The sequence below is a fragment of the Herpailurus yagouaroundi genome, unplaced genomic scaffold (assembly GCF_014898765.1).
Source record: "Herpailurus yagouaroundi ecotype Mexico unplaced genomic scaffold, PumYag 187, whole genome shotgun sequence".
Lineage (NCBI taxonomy): Eukaryota > Metazoa > Chordata > Mammalia > Carnivora > Felidae > Herpailurus > Herpailurus yagouaroundi.
Window position 1 is genome coordinate 32963242 of NW_024412418.1, and position 8879 is coordinate 32972120.

Here is an 8879-nt window from a genome sequence, read left to right on the forward strand (position 1 = left end):
CGGGGCAGAGAGAGAGGGAAACACAAAATCCAAAGCAGGCTTCAGGCTCTGAGCTGTCAGCACAGGGCCCGACGTGAAGCTCGGACTCACGAACCATGAGATCATGACCTGAGCCAAAGTTGGACGCTTAACCAACTGAGCCACCCAGGCGCCTCTGCAAAAACTTCTAAAACAGCATTAAATAATAGCTTCACTATAGGTATGCTTGTTTTTTTTTTTTTTAGTTTTATTTTATTTTATTATTTTTTTAATGTTTATTTATTTATTTTGACAGAGAGCATGTGTGTGTGCACAAATGGGGGTGTAGGGCAGAGAGAGGAGAGAGAGAGAGAATCCCAAGCAGGCTCTGGTCTGAAAACCCCTGACTCAGGGCTCAATCTCATGAACCTGATATCATGACTTGAGTGGAAATCAAGAGTCCAAGCTTAACAGACTGAGCCACCCAGGCACCCCTTTTCTTATTTTAATGAGAATGTCTTTAAATGTTTTATTGTTAAAGAATGTTTCTATATACCTGAGAGAGAGAGACTCTCAAAAGAAACATTTGGTTATTTGTAGTTTTCTAATACTTTTTAAAAATTTCTTATTTTGAGATAATTATAGATTCACAGAATTTTGCAAAGACAGTAGAGAGGTATCTGTTTACTTTTCACGCAGTTCCCCGATGGTGACATCTTATGTAACTACAGGACAATAGCAAAAGCAGAAAACTGACATTGGTACAATGTGTGTGTCTACTTCTATAGTCATTTGATCCACTTGTGTAGCCACCATTGCAAGCAAGATACAGAACTGTTTCTTCACCACAAAGACCTTCCCCATGCCATTCCTTTATGGTCATCTTTCCCCTTTCCAGTACCATCCCTAACCCCTGGCAACCACTGATCAGTTCTCCGCCTCTCTTTCTATTTTTGTTTGTTTGTTTATGTTTTTATTTTATTTTTGAGAGAGAGAGAGAGAGAGAGCATAAGTGGGTAAGGGGCAGAGAGAGAGGGAGACACAGAACCTGAAGCAGGCTCCAGGCTCTGAGCTGTCAGCACAGAGCCTGATGTGGGGCTTGAACTCATGGTTGGTGAGATCATGACCTGAGCCAAAGTCGGAGGCTTAACTGGTTGAGCCACCCAGGCTCCCCTCTCTGTATTTTTTTATTTTGAAAATATGGCAGTATCAAATAATATGTAACCTTTTCAAATTGGCTCTTTCAGCATATTGCCTGGAGGTCCATTCAAGTTGGTGTATCAATAGTTTGTTCCCTTTTATTACTAGGTAGTATTCCACAGTACAGATGTACCAACTTTTGTTTTGTTTTGTGTTGTTTTTTATTTTTTATTTATTTATTTATTTATTTATTTATTTATTTTAAACGTTTATTTATTTTTGAGACAGAGAGAGACAGAGCATGAATGGGGGAGGGTCAGAGAGAGAGGAAGACACAGAATCCGAAGCAGGCTCCAGGCTCTGAGCTGTCAGCACAGAGCCCCACACGGGGCTCGAACTCACAGACCGCGAGATCATAACCTGAGCCGAAGTCGGACGCTTAACCGACTGAGCCACCCAGGCGCCCCTTGCGTTGTTTTTTAAATATGGAAGACTTTATGAATTTGCAAGCCTCCTTGTGCAGGGACCATGTTAATCTTCTCTGTATTGTTCCCATTTTAGTATATGTGCTGCCGAAGTGAGTACTGTACCACAGTTTTTTAAACCATTCACCTATTATAGAACATTTTGTTTCCAGTTTTTGTCTATTACAAAAACCTGCTCTGACCAATCATGCAGAAGCTTTTACAAGGATATATGCTTCATTTCTCTGAGATAAATGTCCAGGAATAGGATTGCTGGGTCATACTGGTAACCATGTATGGTTACCATGCTGGTTAAGTGAATGTTTATTTTTTAAAGAAATTCGCAAATTATTTTCCAGGATGCAGTTTCTCTGTATATTCACTAGCATTTAATATTGTCACTGTTTTTAATTTTAGATTCTAACATAATTTTTTAAATAGTGATAGTTTTATCAAATACATCTTTTGGCATTTATTGAAATAATTTCATGGTATTTCTTATTGGTTTTCTTGATGAATTATATTATTTTATCCTTAAATATACATATATTTTCTTCCCTTCAATGTTGCGTTTTACTTTTGGTGGGGGTAGATAATAGGAGAAGGAAGAAGAGGGGGAAACAGGGTCTCACTGGAATCTCCAAAGTGTATGAGACTGGTAATATAAAGATGGGAGGAGATGGCCAGGCAGATTGGATGGGAGGCCTCAAGATTCTTTTTTGTACTGATTTCTATACTCTAATGAAAATGATATGACATATATGTAAATGCCTAAAACATGGTATTTGGTAAATGTCAGTTGCTTTTCCTAGCAGAGTTCTCCACAGGCTAGGTTGTACCTAGATGTCATCATCCTTCTCCATCCAGGGAAAGAAGCTCACCTAGAAAACCAGGTCACTGAAAGTACAGTAGTTCGGACGATGCATTTGGCTAATGGGCTCAGTGCAGGGTCTCACTGTCACCCCATCCTCCCCACTCCACTCTGCCAAGGATGGGCTGAGAGTGGTTTCCCAAATGGCTTCCCTGGGGCCTTGTCAGCTTTTCCCCAGAAGATTCCAAGTGGAGGGCTGTGGGTTGCAACTCTCCAGTGTATAGTCCTCTCCTTCACTTGTACAGAGAGAAGCAGACACATGTGCTGATTTTGCTGGCTGTCTTCAGGATCTCAACAGCCTTGCTGTGCTCAATATCTTAGAAATCCACATCATTCACAGCTAGGGTTTGGTCTCTTTTCTGAAGTCCTGTTCAGTGTGCATCAAGGTCAGGAATCATCTTGAAAAGAAGTCACCTAGCTGGGAGGCCCTTCCTCTTGGGATGTTAAGTCCCAGCTGAGCTCCAGGGGGCTTTGTCAGTGTGAGGACTGGGGGCAGAAACTGTGTCTCAGCTCATCGCTGTAGTGTGTATGGTGTACCATCTTCTGAGGAGGAATTCATGCTGGGGGATTCTCACAGGCATGTAGGAAAACCGCCAGGTAGTCATCATAAAGAATCTGGCTGTCCATCTCCAAAGCCCCATCAGCAGGCCTCAGCCACTTCAAGCTCTGCTCACTGCTCACGTATATGTTTTAATGGTAAAAATATCAAACAGTTCAAAAAGGGACAAAAGGAAAAGTAAGTCTCTTCCCATTGCTATCACTGAAACAATCACCTTACCTGTTCTTGTGTTTTCATCTAGGGACTATACATATTTGTATTTATATATTAGTTTTATTTAGATAAAGTTGACAGAGTAAGTTTAACAAGTATAACGTGTTGATTTCATACTTAGGTATTGTGAAATGATTACTACAGTAGTATTAGTGAACAGCTCTATCACCTTACATAATTACTTTTTTGTGGTGAGAACATTTAAGATCTAGTCTCTTAGCAACTTTCAACTATATAATACAGAATTGTTAACTATAACCACCATGCTGTATATTAGATCCCCACAACTTAAAACTGGATATTTGTACCCTTTGATAAACATCTCCCCGTATCCCCCACCCTCTGGCATTTAGCATTCTACTCTCTGTTTCTATGAGTTATGAGTTTATATTCTGCATATAAGTGGTATCACACAGTATTTATTTTTCTCTGACTTATTTCACTTAGCATAATGCCCTCAGGGTATATCCTTGTTGTCATAAGTGTCAGGATTTCTTTCTCCTGCATGACTAAATATTATTCTAATTTGTATGATATATATATATATATATAATATACATTATTATTTGTAGGAGATATATATGTATATATACACATATATGTACACATATATACATATGCACACAGACATACTTACATATACGTACACACATATACATATGTATATACATATATATGTATATACATGTGTATATATATGTATATATCTCATATATCATTATGTATGAGAATATATATATATTCTCATATAGATACCGATACCTGTATCTATAGATATCTCAGAACTTCTTTATCACTCATCTATTGACGTGTTTTCTTGTTACTAATTAGTATCCTTCATTTCAGTTTAAAGGACTCCTTTCAGCATTATGAAGCAGGTCTAGCAGTGATAGACTTCCTTAGCTTTTGTTTTTCTGGAAAATTCTTTATTACTTCTTCATTTCTGAAGGATAACTTTGCCAAATCGAGTACTCTTGGTTGGCAGGTTTTTTTCTTTTAGCAGTTTGAATATATCATCTCATTCTCTCTGAGGCTGTGAGGTTTCTACTGAGATTCTGACTGCCTTATGGGGGAGGTTCCTTGGATGTTATAAGCTTCTTTTCTCTTCCTGCTTTTAAGATTCCTTTTTTAACTTTGATTTTTGACAATTTTATTGTAATATGTCTTGGAGAGGATCTCTTTGAGTTCATTTGGTGACCTATGAGCTTCTTGAACTTGGATATCCAAATCTTTCACCAGATTTGGGCAGTTCTCAGCTATTATTTATTTTCTATTTTTTTAAGTTTATTTATTTCTTTTGAGAGAGAAAGAGAACACAAGCACAGGAGAGAGGGAGAAAGAGAGAATCCCAAGCAGGCTCTGTGCTGTCAGTGAAGAGCCCAACTCAGGGCTTGAACTTACGAGCCATGAGATCATGACCTGAGCCAAAATCAAGAGGCAAACACTTAACCAACTGAGCCACCCAGGCGCCCCAGCCATTATTTCTTTAAATAACCTTTCTTCTCCCTTCTCACTCTGGAACTCCATAATTCATGAATTATTTTCTTTTGATGGTTTGCCATAATTCATGTAGGCTATCCTCACTCCTTTTCATCTTTTTTATTTTGTTCTCCTCTGACTACATAATTTCAAAGTTCCTATCTTCTAACAGATTCTCTCTTCTCAATCCATCCTGCCGTTGATGTGTCTATTGCAGTTTTCATTTCATTCATTGTATTCTCCAGCTCTAGAATTTTTTGTTTGGTTCTTTTTTGTGATTTCTATCTCTTTGTTAAACTTCTCATTTTGTTCATGTACTGTTTTCTTGATTTCATCAAATTGCCTTTCTGTGTTTTCCTGTAGCTCATTGAGTTTCCCTAAAACAGGTATTTCAAATTATCTGTTGGGTAAATTGCAGGTCTCCATGTTGGGACTGAAAGATGATTGTGACTAATGATTGAGACTGAAAGACCTCCATGTCGAGACTGGTTACTGAAAGATGATTGTGATCCATGTTTCACATTCCTTGAAGTTTTATATTGCTCTCTCCATCTTTGAAAGAGCACTCCCCTCCTCTAGTCTTTAATAGCTGCCTTTCCAATGCATCTAAACTTGTGTTTTTCCTCCAGCTGTACGCTAGAACTTCTTTGCTGGAAACCTGGACTTCTACAATAAGACCCTCTCAGCCATAAGTGATTGTATAAGATGCTGTTTTCCAGGGGCTCCTGGACTGTGGCTGAGAGGGGAGGGAGTTGATTCACGGGCCACTGCAGGGTCCACACTGGGACCAACGTGTGTGCGCCTATTGCCCAATGCAACATGTGAATGAGACTTTTCCCAGGTCCACTGGCCTATGGTGCTGGATCCCACAGCTCCCACAAGAGCACTTTTGTCCATGGATAGATGCTAAATTATTGTTGTTGGGGGGGGGCACAAACAAGGGATATCTTATTCAACCATGATGCTCCCTATATATTAATAGTAGTATACCATATACTCAGTTCTGCATCTTGTGTTCCCCTTAATGTCTTGGAGACCATTCCATATCAGTACATAACATCTAGCTCATTCTTTTTAACAGCTGTATAGCATCCCATTGTAAGAGTATAATATAATTTAAAAAATTTTTTTTAACTTTTATTTTTGAGAGACAGAGAGAGAGAGAGAGAGACCATGAGCAGAGGAGGGGCAGAGAGAGGGAGACACAGAATCCGAAGCAGGCTCCAGGCTCTGAGCTGTCAGCACAGAGCCTGATGCGGGGCTCAAACCCACAAACCCTGAGATCATGACCGGAGCCAAAGTCGGACGCTGAACTGACTGAGCCATCCAGGTGCCCCAAGTATGACATAATTTAATTTATCTATTCTTTTGTATTTAAATTGAGGCATAATTGACACATGACATTGTATTAGTTTCATGTATACAACAGAATGATTCAATATCTGTATATGTTGCAAAATACCACCACGATGTCTAGTTAACATCCATCACCACATGAACCTGTTCTTTTTTGATAGACATTTAGGTTGTATCCAGTCTTTTGTAACTATTGACAATGCTGCAGTGAATACTCTGGTACACAGGTCTTTATGTCTCTGTGTGAGCACTAATGTAAGATAAATTTCTAGCAGTGGAATTGCTAGGTCAAAAGATATATGCATTTAAATTGTAATAGCTGTCGCCAAATTGCCTTCAAAGAGACAACCATTTTGTAGTCCCACCAACAATGAATACGAATGTCTTTCTCTACAATGCACATTTTTGCCAACCTGATATCTAAAAAAAATACTATCTTGGGGTGCCTGGGTGTCTCAGTTGGTTAAACGTCCAGCTCTTGATTTTGGCTCAGGTCATGATTTCATGGTTTGTGAGACTGAGCCCTGCGTTGGCTCTGTGCTGTCAGCACAAAGCCTGCTTAGGATTCTCTCTCTGACCCTCCCCCTCTCTTTGTCTCCCCCCCCCCCCGCCTCAAATAAGTAAACATTAAAAAAAATAGTATCTCAATTTAATTTTAATCTGCATTTCTCCTATTATGAGATGTTTGAGTATCTTTCATTTGTTTAAAAGACACTTGTATTACTTTTCTGTGAACTGTGTTCATATCTTTTGTCTATTTCGTTATTATCTTAAATTAACATTTAAGAATAAAAACACAACTGGGGTACCTGGGTGACTGAAGTGTCTGACTCTTGACCTTGGCTCAATGATCTTGCATTTTGTGAGTTCGAGTCCTGCATCAGACTCTGTGCTGATGGTGTGGAGCCTGCTTGGGATTGTGTCTCTCCTTCTCTGCCCCTCACCTGTTTGTGCTCTATCTCAAAATAAATAAATAAACTTAAAAGAAAAGAATAAAAACACAACTTTCTTATTGTCATTTGCTCAAGCACCTCCTCAAAGGCAAGAGGTCCTTTCAGACAGGTGTTTAGTGTTCTCCACAATCACACCAACCCTTTCTTTCGTTCGAGATTTTGAAAAAATTTTATTTATTTAAGCATTTTCTAAATTTTTTTTAACATTTATTCATTTTTGAGACAGAGAGAGACAGAGCATGCATGGGGGAAGGTCAGAGAGAGAGAGGGAGACACAGAATCTGAAACAGGCTCCAGGCTCTGAGCTGTCAGCACAGAGCCCGATGCGGGGCTTGAACTCACGGACCGCGAGATCATGACCTGAGCCGAAGTCGGACGCCCAACCGACTGAGCCACCCAGGCGCCCCATATTTAAGCATTTTCTATACTCATCGTGGGGCTCAAACCCATGACCCTGAGGTCAAGAGCCACACATTCCACAGACTGAGCCAGCTAGGTGTCCCCCTGCCCCCACCCACCCCCCGCTTATAACTCATACCAACCTCCTTCCCCAATACCACTGTTTGTCTCAAGGAAGGGAACCTTTATGGTCTCTTCAACATCCCATACCCTTCCCATGAGCCTGTGTTTGCTCTCCCATCCTTCTCCTCTGGGGTGCTCTCTTCTCAGTCAAACCTGAGCAGTCCTTCTGGGCCCAACTGACTTTCACCTGTCTGGGGTGCTTTTCTGAATAACAGTGCCCTTACTACCTACAGTTTCCTCTTTCCACTAACTACAGCCTATGCCGCTTGAAGGTTCCGCTTGACATCTCCCAGAGCCCAGCTTCCTTTCTGTTCATGCTCAGCGTACAGGGGTGTCAGTGCGGAAAGGGTTGTATGCACTTTTTCAGCATTTATTGAATGAACACAGGAGCCAGGCACGGTTCCAAGCACTGGGAATATGGCAGTATATGGGACAGAGCAAGGTCCCTCTTATCATGCAGCAGACATTTTAGTGTGTGTGTGGGAGGCAGGGGCTGATATACAACATACAAGGCAATAAACACACACACATGCATAAGAATATCAATTAAGTGCACACAAGTAATGGGATGGTGAAGGGAGGAGGAGAAGGGTCTCTTTTGGACAAAGGGGTCAGGGGACTGAGTTCCCTGCATAGGCCTGACTATGAGAAGGCTGCAGCCATGTAAAGAACTTCCCAGAGCCCCCACTAAAGGCCCGGACTGTAGGGTCTGCTCTTCTAAAGACAGACAGATGCAGCCAGGTCCACAGCGTCTCTTTCTGTCACTTGACAGGAATTAAAGGCAGAAGAAGCCTACAATCCCGGTAACTTCAGGGCTGTGTGTGTGTGTGTGTGTGTGTGTGTGTGTGTGTGTGTGTGTGTGAGGTGTGTGAGGAGAGAACCTGCCGTCTCCTGCTTCATATCCCAGCTGAAAACTTGGGAAAATGAAATCACGCTTGACCTGGCATTAATAGAGCACCTGCTGGGGGCCAGGGGCCAATCACTCTACACCATAGAAACTTCATAGAATCTACCCAACGATCTCTTGTGGTACTTACTATTGACTTTATTTTACAGAGGAAGGAACACACCGAGGCTCGGAATATGGATGGAACCTGTTTAGGTTTGCATGGTTCAGAAAGAACTCCAGAAGTTCCTGGAGGTACATTTGTCGTGGAAGTCGGGTGGGGCTTACTGGAGCGTTCGGGGTGCACCTAGTTTCCGGAGTTTGCCCCAGGCGCCCCAACAGCGGCCCTCGGCCCCGCCCGGGTCTCGGGGCCTCGGGGCCTCAGGGGCCAAGGGGCGCGCGGCGGGCGCGCCCGGGCCGGCCGGCGGGGGGCGGGGGCGGGGCAGGCACAACGGACGCCCGCGGCAGAGGCGCATGG

The 8879-nt window shown here is 41.8% G+C and overlaps 1 non-coding gene across 1 annotated transcript; it reads right to left on the reverse strand.

Moving 5' to 3' along the window:
* Positions 1-1577: 1577 nt before the first annotated feature.
* Positions 1578-1683, reverse strand: LOC121043978 (U6 spliceosomal RNA). The gene has a single exon (XR_005797043.1). It is a non-coding gene; the product is annotated as a U6 spliceosomal RNA (small nuclear RNA).
* Between the last annotated feature and the right edge of the window lie 7196 nt (positions 1684-8879).